Source organism: Emys orbicularis, chromosome 3 (genome assembly GCF_028017835.1).
Source record: "Emys orbicularis isolate rEmyOrb1 chromosome 3, rEmyOrb1.hap1, whole genome shotgun sequence".
In the NCBI taxonomy this organism is placed as follows: domain Eukaryota; kingdom Metazoa; phylum Chordata; order Testudines; family Emydidae; genus Emys; species Emys orbicularis.
The window spans coordinates 42,705,684-42,721,881 of NC_088685.1; the positions used below are offsets into that span (position 1 = coordinate 42,705,684).

A 16,198-nucleotide genomic window follows, 5' to 3' on the forward strand; every position below is an offset into this window, starting at 1 on the left:
TGGGTGACACCTCTCAAATAGATTTACATCAAGGCTAGACAGCTATGTGTTCACGGCCTATTAAGAACACTTCACTTGAACAATGGACCACTGAAGAAACTCATCCTGCCTAGTAGGTCTTCCTGGGACCTCTCAGGGCTTGTCTTCACTACCCGCCCGGATCGGCGGGTAGAAATCGATCTCTCGGGGATCGATTTATCGCGTCTCGTCGGGACGCGAAAATTGATCCCCGAATCGACGCATGTACTCCACGAGCCCAGGTAGGAGTAAGCGCCGTCGACGGGGGAGCCGCGGCGGTCGATTTGCCACCGTCCTCACAGCGGGGTAAATCGGATCAGATACGTCGAATTCAGCTACGCTATTCCCGTAGCTGAATTTGCGTATCTGAAATCGACCCCCTCCCCGTAGTGTAGACGTAGCCTCAGACAAGGAGGTGCCAATGGCCAATCCCTATGAGTCAGCAAACCATGTAAGGACATGTGATATGTTCATGTGATCCTAAACTCCCTCTTGAGCCAGTAACTTTCCACAAATAGGGGCTGTAGACTTTGTTTGGGACACTAAATTTCCATGCACATTGCAGAGGATATAAAAAGGCAATTGAGAGATCTCCATTTTGTCTTTATTTCTAGACTAGATTTATAACAAGGATGCTTTGAGCAAGGACTGATGACTCCCAAACTATCTGAGTGATTCCAGAGAGATTTTTGCAAGCTAGCAGTTTATTCCATCACTGCTATGATCCTGATCTATGAACAGTGAAAAATCACTTGCATGTATATGATTCTTAAACATTTAGAACTCTCTTCTTCTTTTCTTTTAGTGTTAAACCTTTAGTTTTCAGTTACTAAAGGACAGGCATCAGAGTGATTATTGGGTAAGATCTGAGTTGTATATTGACATGGCTAAGTGGCTGATCCTTTGTGATTGGAAGAACCCTATATCTCATTAAATTGGTTTTCAGTAACCATTCATCATAAAGTCCAGTGTCTGAGAGGTGAGCCAAGGGCTGGAATACCCAAGGAGACTGCATTTTTGACTTCTTGTTAGCCAGTGTGGTGAGATAGAAGTTCACTTTTGTTATTGGCTTGGTATAATCTACTGATAGAATAACCACCAGTTTGGGGTGAGTCTGGCCTATTTCTCGGCAGTTCATCCTGAATTTGGCATTCTCAGTTGTGACCCACTGGGACACAGTGACACATGCTTATTATCTTAATTTTTAAAAATCTCTATCTGAACACTCTAGCTAGCCAGGAAAGTAAGATTTTAAAAATATTTCAATGTAGGGCCCTTCTGAGGGCCACTTTGACTCCTCCTCTCTCCATGGTGTAATAACAGAGCTAATGTTGACTCCATTAGGAGTCTTGTTACATGCTGCAGAGTTGAAATCACTGATACCTAGGTCTAAGCATTAGACCTACTTTGGGCTAGTGGTTCTGAGTGCATCAGCACTGAGGCTCTCCTACTAACAGCTGAAATCACTGAGAGCTGAAATCACTAAAGAGCTGAAGTTACTAAGAGCTGAAATCACTGAGAGCTGTGTTGAGTATAGGAGGCCTGAAGACATATTGGTGAGCGGCTAGCAGGATGGCTAGTGGAGAGGAGCGGATAGCAGGACGGCTGGCGGTGGGGAGCGGCTCGCGGTGAAGATTGCAGCAGAACCCTGCAGAGAGGCGTGGCAATCGGCCGTCGACCTGAGCAGCGGAGCACATAAGGTGCCCCATATCTTTTCCCCCCCCTTCCACCAAGGCTGGGAGGTAAACTCTGCAGATGAACTTCTGAACTCTGGGGGCTGCACTGACCAGGGACAGAAACTGTGGGAGGGGTGAATTTTGAGTTGCTGGACTCAAGAACCAAAGGGAAAGGACATGGCCCAATCTGCTTGGGGGTGGGTCTTGTGGTGTTTTCCCAATTTAATGCTGAGTTGTTTACTTCATGTTATTAAAGATTTTTGCTACACCAAGACCCTGTGCTTGCCAGAGGGGAAGTATTGCCTCTTTGAGGCACCCAGGGGTGTGTGTGTAATTTTCCCAGGTCACTGGGTGGGGGCTTGAGCCGGTTTTCCATTGTATTGTTGAAAGGGAACCCTACGGTGACCAGATGTCCCAATTTTATAGGGACAGTGTCGCTATTTGGGGCTTTTTTTATATGGGCTCCTATTACCCTCCACCCCGTCCCGATTTTTCACACTTGCTATCTGATTACCCTAGGGAACCCCTATGTACTGGACCCGGCCCTTGCTGCTGTCAACTCGGCCAGGCAGAAGGGTTACCCTAATAATTAAAGGGAGGGTTGTTTGCCAGGTTGTTTAAGCCCCAAATTTAGGTTCCGTTAGGAGAAATAAATACATAAAAATCTAATATGAATAGAAATATTAAGAATTTTTAAAAAGCAAGAACCCGAACACGGCACCATTTTGCCAGGGCATAGAATACACAAAGTGAAACTGAAGTGAGACTAACCGGGACTCTCCCTGCTCCCCACGCTGGTTCCCAGCCAGTGTCAGCAGGAAGCAGCAGATGGAGCGCTCCAGGCAACAGCGAGAGGAGATTCTGTAAGCAGCAAAGCTGGGGGCTGGGTGGAAGGGGCAGACAGGGAAAGGAGCAGAATGGGGGACAGAGCAAGAGTGGGGGAAGCTAATTGGAAGCGATGCAAACTGTGGGAGGCTGCTCTGACTCCCTGCCCCCCAATAATGCTTGAGCTCCCAATGCTTCCCCAACAACCATCCCTCCCCATGTGGTCCAGGCTCTCCTGCCCTACCCCAGAGTTAACCTGTGCACTTCCGCCCTCCGTCTCCAAACATCTTACTCCACGTGCTTCCCACTAACTCGCTCCAGAACCCGAATCCCCACCGATTTCTCCAGTCTTCTCCAAGTCCTTTCCCCCACCCCCTGCTTCTGCAGGGCACATGGGATAGGCTCCTGCCACATCCCCACCGTACCCTGCCCCACCGGGAGAGCACCAGAGTGGGAAATGTATGATGGCTGAGAAATGTCCCACTGTGGGTGGGGGACACCCAGAGAGGGAAATCTGTAATTATGGCCGGTGAGAAATGTCCCACACCAAGCTGCACAAAACCAAGACGTGGGTCCCTTCATATACCTCAGTCGAGGCACAATACAGCCAACACACGTGTGTGACACACTATTTCTGTGCAGGACACACACACTCACACTTCCTGACCACAGCGGAGTATTGGCGGGGTCTGTCCCTCGGTTCCAGCTCCCACGTTTCTACACAGCTCAGTGGTTCTAGCTGGGCTCAGGCTGGCTTTGCACCGGACATCTTTTGCAACCTATCAGCTGTGGCTGCCAATGGCAACACACGCCACTGTTCAATGTTTTGTCAGGACTCTGTGTTGGGGTTGATCACCCTTTTGCTCAGTGCAACGCAGAACTTGGCTGCAGCACCAGGGCAGAGTGTGGCCTGACCACCCTCCTGCACTGCAGAATTAAGATCCAAGAACTGTGAACAACCGCAGAGTCTGGCTTGCCAGTGTGGGTTATTTGGTGCGCAAGTCAGGGAAATTTCACACAACCTGTGAACCACCTTATTTAGAGGGCTGTATGTAGCTGTGCTGGGGGGCAGGTAAGTGATGTTTTGTTTTCTTTGCCTTTTTTGTGTGGAGTTTCTGAGGCTTTCTCTTCACACCAGTGTAACAATGCTGACATTTCAGAGTAGCAGCCGTGTTAGTCTGTATCCTCAAAAATAACAGGAGTACTTGTGGCACCTTACAAACATTGAATCTATCTCCCCTTGTAAGTATTCTCACACTTGCTTCTTATCAAACTGTCTGTACTGGGCTATCTTGATTATCACTTCAAAAGTTTTTTTTTTCTTTTTCTTTTTCTTTTTTTCTTTCTCTTACTTAATTGGCCTCTCAGACTTGGTAAGACAACTCCCACCTGTTCATGCTCTCTGTATGTGTGTATATATATCTCCTCAATATATGTTTCACTCTATATGCATCCGAAGAAGTGGGTTGTAGCCCACGAAAGCTTATGCTCTAATAAATTTGTTAGTCTCTAAGGTGCCACAAGTACTCCTGTTATTTTTAATGCTGACATTAATGGCCTGATTCTCCACTTCCTTGTACACTGTACTGTTGTACACATCTGTTCAGAGTAAGTGTAAAAAGCTACCAAATTAGAATTCTTAACTCTCCCACTGGTCCAAGATGCAAGGCAGTGGGACGTAATTGCCAGTAAAGTTGTTCTGGTGTAAGGGAGCACAGAATCAGGCCTTTGCTCTGTATCTATTAAGATGCTATCCTCCTTTTTTGTTGTTTAATCTATTGGGGAGTTGGGAAGGAAGGCATCTTTGTAGAACAAGGGTTCTCAAACTTCATTATACCATGACCCCCTTCTGACAACAAAAATTACTACACAACCCCAGGAGGGGGGACCGAAGCCTGAACCCACCCTAGCCCTGCCACCTTAGGAGGGGGCCAAAGCCCAAGGGCTTCAGCCCCAGGCAGGGGGCCTGTAACCTGAGCCCTGCCACCCAAGGCCGGTGCAACCACTAGGCGAACTAGGCAGTCGCCTAGAGCACCAAGTGGTTGGGGGCGCCAAAAAGCGGTGCCCTGGCTCGGCAGGGAGAAGCCGCCTTCCAGAGGCACCAGAGAGCCAGAGTGTCCTGCTTGCGGCGGCGGCAGTGAGCCCCAGCCATGGAGGAACCGGCATGGCGCAGGGGGGCAGCAGCCCTGCAAAGGCGGCAGCACCACTAGCAGGAGCAGCCGCACCCCCCTCCCCTCCTGCCCAGGCTGCGGCCCAGTGCCCTCCCCCCTGGGGCTCCTGCAGGCTGCAGCAGATGCATGCGGGTGCCGGCCACCATGCGCCCCCTGGCTTCCCCCCTCGCCGTGCTCGGGCTCTGCGGCTCCCGGATATGTGAGCCGCCACCACCACTGCCCCTCCCGGAGCTCCCCCCTGCCGCTGCCTCAGCACTCTGCAGGGGAGGGGCTGTGCGCGTGGCAGCCCGGCAGCGTGTTTTGCCTCCACATGGAGCCAACGTCTGACCGGCATGGGAATGGTAAGGGGAGTCCCAGGGGGCAGTCATGGAGCAGGGGGAGGGTTGGATGGGTCGGGAGTTCTGGGGGGCCTGTCAGGGGGCAGGGGTGTGGAGAGGGATCGGAGCAGTCAAGGGACAGAGAGCAGGGGGGCGTTGGATGGGTCGGGAGTTCCGGGGGTCCTGTGGGGGTGGGGAGTGGTTGGATGGGGCGTGGGAGTCCCGGGGGTCTGTCTGGGGGTGTGGATAAGGGTTGGGGCAGTCAGGGGACAGGTAGGGGGTACAGTCCTAGGGGGGCAGTAAGGGTGGGGGGTTCTCAGGAGGGGGCAGTCAGGGGACAAGGAACAGGGAGGCTTATGTAGGGGGTAGGGTTCTGGGGGGCAGTTAGGGGCAGGGGTCCCAGGAGGGGGCAGTCAGGGGACATGGAGCAGGGGGTGTGGAGGTTCTGAAGGGGGCAGTCAGGGGGTGGGAAGTGGGAGGGAGTGGATGGGGGCGGGGCTCTCCCCCCATCCTCTTTTTTGATTGTTGAAATATGGTAACCCTAGGTGAGGGAGGAGCCAGGGGGCGAATGGGGGCCGGCGCCCGCATGCATTCACTGCAGCCTGCAGGAGCCCCCAGGGGGCTGCCGGGCCACAGCCTGGGCAGGAGGGGCGGGGGGCGCGGCTGCTCCCCGCTAGCGGCGCTGCCGCCTTTGCAGGGCTGCTGCTGCCCCCCTGTGCCGTGCCGGTTCCTCCATGGCTGGGGCTCGCCGCCGCTGCTGCAGCAGGACGCTCTGGGTCTCCGGTGCCTCCGGAAGGCGGCTCCTCCCTGCCGAGCTACTGCAGCGGCCCAAGCCTGGCAAAGCCAGTGAGTGGACTCGGGGCGGGGGCCGCCGGGGTGGGGTGGGGAGGGGAGGGGAGGGGTCACGGGGGGGCTGTGCACCCTCCAGGGGAGTTCAGGAGGCGGGGAGGGGGGAACTGGTCTAGGGAGCAGCCCCTGGGCACAGCTGGCCCCTGGGGTCTATAAAGGCTCGTTGGGATTTGCCCCTCAATGAACCGATGTGCGGGGGAGGGGGTAGAGGGCGCAAGGTAGAAGTTTCGCCTATGGCGCAAAATATCCTTGCACCGGCCCTGCTGCCACCCAGAGCTGAAACTCTCAGGTTTCAGTTTGTCCTGGGGTGGCAGGGCTCAGGCTTCAGCTTTGGCCCTGGGCCCCAGCAAGTCTAATGCCTGCCTTGGTGACCCCATTAAAAAGGGGTCGGGACCCACAGTTTGAGAACCGCTGATGTAGAAGCTTTTTAATTATGCTGCTAATGATCCATATGGCTGCTGCTTCTATCTCTCATCAGAGCTCCCAGTCAAACTGTGTTAAAGATATTCTCTGGGCAGTGTTTCCCCTGGCCATATTGACAGCATGTGCTGTGTCTGTCGATCTAGTCTAATGCATCAGCAAATTGGATCTGTGATCATGGATATTTTAAAACAAAAACAAAATAAAACATTCAGCTTCTTTTAACCACATCATGTGGAGAAAGTTTTAATTAATTTTATGCCCCCAAACTTGAAAATTCTGGACTATATAGTTAATAATAATAAGTGTGATGCTGGGGTGAAACAAGAGGAAAGTTGTTTCTCCATGTCCTACCCTCTTAGTTAGCTTCAGAAATAAAACACCTGTTAGCATGTGGTCTAATTCTGTTTAGAAGTTAACCAGGCAATTCTGTTCACGAGATGATCCTGCAAGCCCGTACTCATGCAAGTTCTGTAATTGACTAGAATAAAGATTTGTAGAATTATGCCTTATTTATATTTATTTATGTCTGATATTCCAACTTGCAAACAAAACAATATCTATGACCTTTTCCCCTCAGCTTATCCAGAACACTTCATCCAGTTCTCTGGAATCCAAAACCTCAGTTCAAATCCAGGCTCATCACAGAAGTTTCTTTATTGGCATTTCGGAAAGCTGCACCGGAGGTGATCAGGTCAGGTGTAGTGGGGTAGGTTAGGGCAGTGATTCTCAGCCAGAGGTACTCATACTCCTGGGGATACGCAGAGGTCTTCTGGGGTACTCAACTCATCTAGATCAGTGTTTCTCAACCTGGGGGTTGTGATTCCCAGGGGGATCATGAGGCGGGTTTTGGGGAGGGGTCGCAAGTACAGGGCCGGCATTAGGGGGTGGAAAGCAGGGCAATTGCCTGGGGCCCCATGCCACAGGTGACCCCACGAAGTTAAATTACATGCTTCAGCCCCGGGTGGCAGGGTTCAGGCTTCAGACAAGGCTCACAAGTGAAAAACAGGCTCAAGTATCACACTGAAATGTAAGTACAATATTTATATTCCAATTGATTTATTTTATAATTATGGAAAAATGAGAAAGTAACCATTTTTCAGTAATAGTGGGCTGTGACCCTTTTGTATTTTTAATGTTTGATTTTGTAAGCAAGTAGTTTAGGTGAGGTGAAATGTGGGGTTCGCAAGACAAATCAGGCTCCTAAAACGGGTACAGTTGTCTTGAAAGGTCGAGAACCAGTGAGAGAGTGTCTCAGAGCCAAAGTCTACAGACTCGGGCTCACAGTACGACACTAAACAGTGCTGTAGATGTTGCGGCTCGGCCTCTCAAACTCACCCCTTCCCAGGATTTCAGAACCCAAGCTCCAGCTCAAGCCTGAACATCTACACAGCCTGAGTTTGTAGCACCACAGCACAGCCTGAGTCTGTAGGTCAGGGCTCAGAGACTCACTGCTCTGGGTTTTAAAATACAATGTAGACATATCCAGAGGGCTCTACAGGTGAAAAATGAAGGTTCAGTGATGCTTAAACAAGCTGTAAGTCTCAGTTGTTGTTGTGTTTTTCTCCCTTTAGCACTGGCCCCCTTAATTTATATCCACAGGAGTTTTTTCTGTTCTCACCAGGAATGTTAACTTTGTCAGAAGTAAAAAACATTGGTCATAAAACAAATTTCAAGTGTTGTGTGAGGAAGGCATGTGGGGAATGATATTGGCATATAAACTATTGAAGTATTTTTTCAGCTACCTGGGAGTATTTCTTCTAGCTCCCTGGCTGTCCTCATTGATCAGTGCCAGTTATCGCACTTTGTCAGCAAAGCAGATCTTCTGGCATATGAATTTCACATGTGACCTGTTTGCAGTTCAGAGTTGTGGAGCTGGGTTGTGAGCCTTGTTCATAGATCCAGTTTTTCAAGCTGACCAAGTGTATTCCCAGCAAAAGTGGAGCTGGTTTCAGTGCTTAATAGCCGCTGGCATCTTCTTGCTTGAAAATGTAGTTGTTCATGTGTCTAATATTGTTTTCAGGATATTTGATGTTTTCTTGGTAGTTCATCATTTATTGTCCTTTGGTGGACTTCTTGATCTTATAACTAACATAAAATCTGGACACTATCTACCCCTGATGGGACTGCTACTTGACATGAGCACTCCTTCATTCTGTATATTCTGGATACTTCTAAGGGTAAGAACTTGCTGTATTAATTATTGGTGATAGAAGTTTCCATCATAATCCTCATGTTGCCTCCCCATCAAAAAAATCTGCAAAGAAATATTGGCCTCCAAAATAGGAGATTAGTTCTGGGATCAAGGAAGAATTTTTCTTCCAAACTTGAAGTGAATTGGCCTGGGAATCCTTAATGATGACATCCTAAAAATACTTAAATATTGTCCAAATGTTTTTTTTAATCTTTTTTACCAAGTTGTAGCAAAGAAACGAAAAGGGAAGATTTTAAAAAAAATAGCGTACAGACTCACTAGTGGGGATGTAGTGCACAGGACTAAAGATTAGGTGACTAAATTATATTTTTTAAAGATTTTTTTTTTTAAACAGTGAAAATAGTAACATGAGAATGGCTGATCAGTTCCAACAGCTTAATATAAACGAATTGAATTTCTGCTGGAGACTAACGGTGTGTGCATGTGTGCTCCCACATCTGAATGTGTATGTATATTCTATGGATGCAGAGAGGGAGAACAGCCTTGAAGAGATCTGCCATGCTTGTAAGGAGAGAAGAAATCAGCCCTGCTTCCCAAACCACAATCAGTTCCAAGCGGTATGTCTTAGTGGCTTAAGGATCACCTCAGCCCTTCTGTGGTACTTTTAATGAGAACTTAGATTGAAGGTCCTGTTTGTGCATGTAGATGTTAGAGGAGTCAGAGAGCCATGCTTTACCTGGATTGTGTTGGCCAAGCCTTCCCAGACCCTGATAACCCCCCTGGCACTTTTGTGATATGTGCTCTGTTTTGATTGTCTTCCTCCATCCAACAGGTGGCTGCATCTAAGTAATGCTGTGTGCACGTAGTTTGCAAAGTGGTTTAGAATTCTGCTGGAGAAAAGGTGCTATATAAATGTGCAATCTCTTAGCACTCTATAGAAATATGATTGAGAGAATGTTTGTATGGCAGTTTACACTAACCCCAACAGGAAAGTATATAAATCTTATTTCTAGAAAACACTGACTGCCTTATCTTTTAAGATGCAATCTCATTTCTCTTTCTTTGTTGTTGTCTCTTCAGACTGGCTATGCTAATACCTTTTTATGGAAGGCAAACCAATGGGTCCTGACCTATATGCAGCACTGCCGCATGGTCCTTACTTATCACATGTGGTGGGTGTGTATTTCCAATTGGAATGATGTGTTGAAAAATCTGGGACTTCCATATTTTATTGTCTTTTTCATGGGGTTCTGTACACTTACATTAATACTTAATCCATACTGGACATACAAATCGACTTGGCAGCTCTTTGGTCCGGTTGACTGGAATTTTTCATTTTTCACTGCTCTATTTGGATCCTCTAGAAAATTAAATAGTGAAACATTTGGAAAGAAGAGGATATAGTGTTGCGACAGCTATTGGGGTAACAGTAAAGTATGGCCAGAAGAATATGGTGCAGGATTACTACCAAGTCCATAAAAACAGAAGTGCTTACATGAAGTCTATGAATATAATATTGATACCTTCACAGATTGCTATCAGTGTACTATACTCATTTTTAAAAAGTGTTTTAAAAATTTGGCTCTCTATATTTAAAATACACACATAAAATCTTTGACTCAGTCAGGATTCATGCCAGTAACTTCAGTCTGGGAGTATAATGTAATAAAATCTCATTCTGGGGGAAGTGGCAAGTTAGTGATAGAAAGGTAAGGGAGGTGTAAATTGATTTGTAAAAATCCACAGAATAATAATTTCAATTGTGTCACCCTCTGAAGTGTGGCATGGGGATCTCGCTCCCCTGCTCGCAGCTCCAGGTACTCCTATTAGTGGAAATTTTGATAATACAACTTCATCAGAAATCAGTCAAGTTGGGCATTATTCCAAAGCCCTTTCTCTCTCATGAACACAATGGTACCAAATCATGACAATCCCAAAACAATTATATAGATATATATTTGAGAAAATATTGAAATATCAACTTTTTAAATTATACTTTAACACAGGGATGCAGGGAGTTTAGCCTTGACATGTAGGACTGAAAACATTTATTCATAAATCCATCATTAGAGTCATCTCCGTCTAGGCCTCCAGTGCTAGATACATTGTCACATTGATCCTCATCTGTGCCACAGTCACACATCTCTGTATAAGGAAGATGTCTGGTCAGACATTTGCAGGGTAGCGAGCATCTGGTCTTTGTGTATATCCTTTCAAACAGATCCAAACACTCCAGCCAAATATCTTGTTCTAATTGCAGCACTCATGTGCTGTGTTCTCTGCATTGACTTTTTGTTGTATTTTTTGCTTCTTTGTTTATTAAATCAATTTTATTCTTACCTACAAAGCCTACCATGATGTAGTGAAGTGGTTTTCAACCTTTGTTCTGCAATCCTCTGGGGGTCAACAGACTACGTCTAAGGGGTCCACAAAAGGTTGTTGTTACAGTGGTTTTCAACCTATGGTTCGCCAGCTCCTGGGCTCTGCAGACTGTCTAAAATTTCCAAAGGGGTCCAGACCTCCATTTGAAATTTTTTAGGGGTCTGCAAATGTAAAAAGGTTGAAAACCACTGATGTAGTACCAGAAATACAGACTTCCTTGTCCTATATATTCCAGCCCAAACTCTCTAGCCCACAGATTGCCAACTGTGTCCAAATCCTGCATTTTTCTTCTTGTATAGTAATTGAGGATTTATATACTGTGCCCTCTCTTTCTAGAATGCTCTACTGTTGATCTCAGGAAGACTCCCAGTTGATATGGATTTACAAGTCAATTGTTTAAAAAATACTAAATGTAGTTGGGTTCATTGTACAATAAAGCATTTGTGGATGATATGCCATTTTTGGCTGGTTTGCATAAATAAGTATTTTACTAAATAATTATAATTTGTGTGACTCTTCCTGTGACGCTGACAAGCAGTTTAATAATTCACTCACATGCTGATGGAAATCAAGGGAAGGTTAAAAGGGATTATTGCATCTAGACCATTCACTGTTAAATGAGATGTTAATTGTATTTGTCTTTGTCTCTCTACATCCTGTTCAATGTATGCTAGTGTAACTAAATTAATCTGGTGTTGCTGTATCCTTTTCATGCCCTGTAACTCTAATTACCTTTATATTGTATATATAACTCTACTTAATCAACATGAGATCAAAAAGTCTGTATTTAGATAAAAAATTACTTGATGTAATATTGTTAATGAAAACCAATGAAAGGTCTGGATGTCTGTAACCATAGGATTATGTATGTCTTTGTATTGGAATGGCCCACCAACAGGAATTGAGGCCTTAAAACTTTGAATGAGAAGGTCGTTAGCTTCTGAACGTGCTCATTATGTAGGACAGTGGAAGATGTACTAAACTTTGTCTGCATTGAGTCAATACAGCAAGAACCCAGGCTGGACTAGAGACAAGTGCTAGACTGTTTTCTTCTCCGAGAAGGCACACAGAGCAATCCTTTTGTCTCTGATCCATCTGAACACTGTTAGGGGTGTTCCAGATACAAGACGGAGATCCCTAAAAAACATTTTGGGAAACCCTGAATGATTTATGAAAAGACTCTGAGACTGGCAGATTATTTAATCTCTACTATCATTTGAACTACAAGATCTAATTCACGTGTAATATAGTTCATCTGCTTTAACATTGCAATAACTCTAATTTCTTTTTTTTTTAAGCTAATAATTCTTTAGTTTTAGTTTACTAAAGGATTGACTACAGTGTTGCTTTTGAGGAAGATCCTGAGAATCCATTGACCTGGGTGAGTGACTGACCCATTGGGGTTGAAAGAACCTAATGTGAAATGAAATTTGGTTTTTACAACCTTTCATCATAAAGTCCGGTTTGTCTGGGTGGTAGAGAGGGGCAGGAGTGTCTCAGGGGACTGTTTGTGACTTCATGGTCAGGTTAATAGAGTAATCCAGGAGTGTAAATTTGTTTTACTGATTAAATGTCTGCTTCACTGTTCAACATTTTTATTACATACATTAAGGATAATTTCAAGTTCAGCAACTGGGAATAACCACAGTATAAACTTTTCATAATAACATTGATTATAAAGGAATAAGCAAAAAAACCCGGCCCACTTTTAATGTATTATGGATTATTAATGTCAATACAGCTTCACAATGTTTGTCTTGAGTACAGGTGATTTTAAAAATGCTCCACTTTGAGATTGTTCCTTTAGTCTGTGTATTGTGTGTCTGATGTGTGGCATGTGCCTGAGTTAAGCCCTGATCCTGAGGACATGCATGTGAGTAACTTTACACATGTGCATAAGTACTTTCAGGTTTATCTTAACCAAAGAGGAAGAGGTCTAGTGAAATAAAAAGTACAGTGCAACGTTTCAAAGAAATACTATCCCAACCTTTTTTTTAAAAAAAAAATGTATTAGCTTGTCTTTAAAGTTTTGCCTAAGTGAATTGCTCAGAATGCAAAAAAAAAAAAAAAAAAAAAAAAAAAAAATCCCAACCAAAGAAAAACTTTCTAAAAGCAGTTTACAAAGATTGGATGCAGGATTCTTAATTGGCTCATTGTTTGTAAATTGGGAAGAAATATACAAATTTTGAGATTGCAGGATAATACCTCTGTCATTTACAGAATAGTTTTACAAAAAGTATCAAATTTCAAAAGAAAAGACATAGCTTTGTAACTGCACGAAGGACAGAAATAATAGCTGTAGCATCAGACACTGGGAGCAGTTAACTACTACCGTTACCTGATGAGACATGTCCCCCACTCTATACATCCTCTGTTCCTGACCTGTTTTTTTAATCTAAAATTGACAGCTTCTCCATATCCTTCTGCTAAACATACTGTTTTTAATTGCATAACGGTTTAAAAAATAAACGATCCTAAACATTTAAAAGTTTAATATGAAAAAAACAGGGCATGGGGTTAAGAGAGCTCACATTGATTTTAGGGGAACTTTGACAAATGACTGAATTTTTTTTTGTGAAACAGTTTTTTATCCATTCTGTGTTAGCTATCATGACTTAGCATCAGCAAGCGTTTGTCATACAGAAACTATCCGCATCTTCATGATGCATTATTTCTCCCATTGTCTTGCCAAATTTCTAATAACTTTTTCATGGGGTGTCAGAAACTATAAAAAAATAATTATCAAAAGCATTGGCAGGATTATATATTTAGGTGATATTTTGTAGCACTACTTGCAGAGTAATAATTATATTTTTGTGCGTTTTTTATCATCGCATCAAAAGGCCCCTAAAGAATTAATGTATCTGTTCATAAACAACACTCTACATTTTACTTTTACCACGCTGTAATCTTAGATACTTTGCAGCATTAAATAACACAAGATGGTAGATGAAAGACCTGAGAAATCATTGAAAACAAAGGTGTTAAAGTATTAACGCAGAGTGATTGGGGAGAAATAAAGACCCAGTTGAAGTTGAAGAGTGTATGATTTAAGAGGAGACTTGAAGAAAAGAGAAGCTGTGTGGCTCAGGGGTACTTTATGCTGTCTGATTCCCCACCGCACATACACCTACCAGACGCTCAAGAAAATGTGGCCCTTCTCAGAGGAACACACAGAATACTTTTGTGTTTGATGAAGTATAAAATATAAAAATACAAATTAAGCATGCTAATGTCTTCGCCTTACCTCCTATCCTTTTGACAACTGTCCCCAGCCTCCAACAGGAGAGAGACTGGTTCCAGAATACCCCATATCTCAGTGATTAGGGCATTCTCCTAAGAGGAGGGTGATCATGTTTAAAATCTTTCTCCACATCAGGCAGAGGGAGTACTGAGCCCAGCTCTCTCAGATCCTGGGTGAGTGCTCTGACCGGTAGGTAACTGTTACACTGCTCTACAGCCAAAATGCTTCTGAAATAAATGTAGTCAAACTTTACTAATTCTGGGTCACTGAGAACGAAAATGATGCTTAAAATTGTTGATTGGCTCTAGTTTTCAAGATATGCTATTGGGTCAGTATATACGACCCTTGACTTGGGAATGGCGGAGGATAAGTGAGTTATAAAGGGAAGGGATCTCAATTTAAACCAGAAATGACTAAAATACATCTTTGACTGGATCTATGAATAAATCTATGACTGGGTTTGGACAGTACTTGCTTTTTAGGCAAAACAATGAATGATGCAATCTGAAGCTGGTATTGTGTCATACATGATATGAATTGCATCATGTTATTCCTAGAAGTCATGGATGATGCAATCATAACGAAGCTTACATCACTCTGCTGAACAACTTGCCCTATATCAGCTCAAGAAATCTTACAGTGTCGTGCTCTCTTATTTGTCAGTGTTTGATTTTGCAAAGGGACACATTTCTGTTTAGCCAAAGTGAGCAGAGATGCCTCGTACTTGTGTGAACAGTGCAGATAACTTCTGCTATGTTTGTGATGAAGTGACTTTTGCATCGCAAAAGCGCAGTATAACCACTATGGTTAAGAAAGCCTATCACCTTTATTTTGGCTGCAAAATTGGAGATCAGGACAAGAGGTGGGCCCCACACATATGCTGCAACACTTGTGCAACAAATCTTCGCCAGTGGTTGAACAGGAAAAGGAAATCTATGCCTTTTGCAGTGCCAATGATTTGGAGAGAGCCAACAGATCATACCAGCAATTGTTACTTCTGCATGGTGCCTCCAGTTGGGAAAGGTGTGTCAAAGAAGAAAAAGTGGACTGTGCATTATCCAAACATTCCATCAGCTATACGCCCAGTACCCCACGGAGAAGGACTGCCGGTTCCTGATGCACCAGAATCATTCTCACTTGAGTCAGACGAGGAAGAGGATGAAACTTCTGGTCCTGAACCATCAATGTCACAGGACCCACATTTTCTCCCATCCTCCTCCTCTGAACCACACCTCATAACACAAGGTGAACTGAATGACCTTGTCAGGGATTTGGAACTACCCAAGAGTAAGGCAGAGCTGTTGGGCTCCAGACTACAGCAGTGGAATCTCCTGGCAGGTGATGTTAGGGTTTCCATGTTCCGTGACCGTCAAAAGGATCTTGTCCCATTCTTCTTCATGGAAGGTGATCTTGTAGCCTGCAACAACATCGATGGTGTGATAGCAGCCCTCAACATCGTTCACGATCCAGATGAGTGGAGACTGTTCATTGATTCACCGAAGACGAGTCTTAAAGCTGTTTTACTGCAGAATGGCAATGTTTTGCCATCAATTCCAGTTGGTCATGCAGTCCATATGAAGGAAACCTATGACAACATGAAACAACTTTTGAGGTGCATAAACTATGACCAACATCAGTGGCAGCTTTGTGGCGATTTGAAGGTTGTTGCTCTCTTGCTTGGTCTGCAGACTGGATACACAAAGTACTGCTGTTTTCTCTGCGAATGGGATAGTCGTGCAAGAGATTCCCACTACACCAAGAAAGATTGGCCACTCCGACAGTCATTGGAGCCTGGGAGGAAAAGTGTTCAGCATCTACCACTTGTTGAATCAAGGAAGATTTTGTTACCACCCTTACACATCAAGCTGGGTCTGATGAAGAACTTTGTCAAGGCAATTGACAAAACACAAGCAGCTTTCAAGTACCTCCGTGGAAAATTTCCAAGGTTAAGTGAAGCTAAGATAAAGGAAGGTGTCTTTGTTGGTCCTCAGATTCGTGAACTTCTTTGAGATGATGCATTTGACCATGCACTGCGTGGCAAGGAAAAGACGGCCTGGAAAGCCTTCCAGTTAGTGGCAATAAATTTTCTCGGAAACAACAAGGCAGACAACTACAGGTTGTTGGTGGAAAACCTCCTCAAG

The 16,198-nt window shown here is 44.7% G+C and overlaps 1 pseudogene; it reads left to right on the top strand.

Moving 5' to 3' along the window:
• The first annotated feature begins 7,979 nt into the window (after window positions 1–7,979).
• Window positions 7,980–9,835, top strand: LOC135876186 (protein CLN8-like; annotated as a pseudogene).
• Window positions 9,836–16,198: the final 6,363 nt, after the last annotated feature.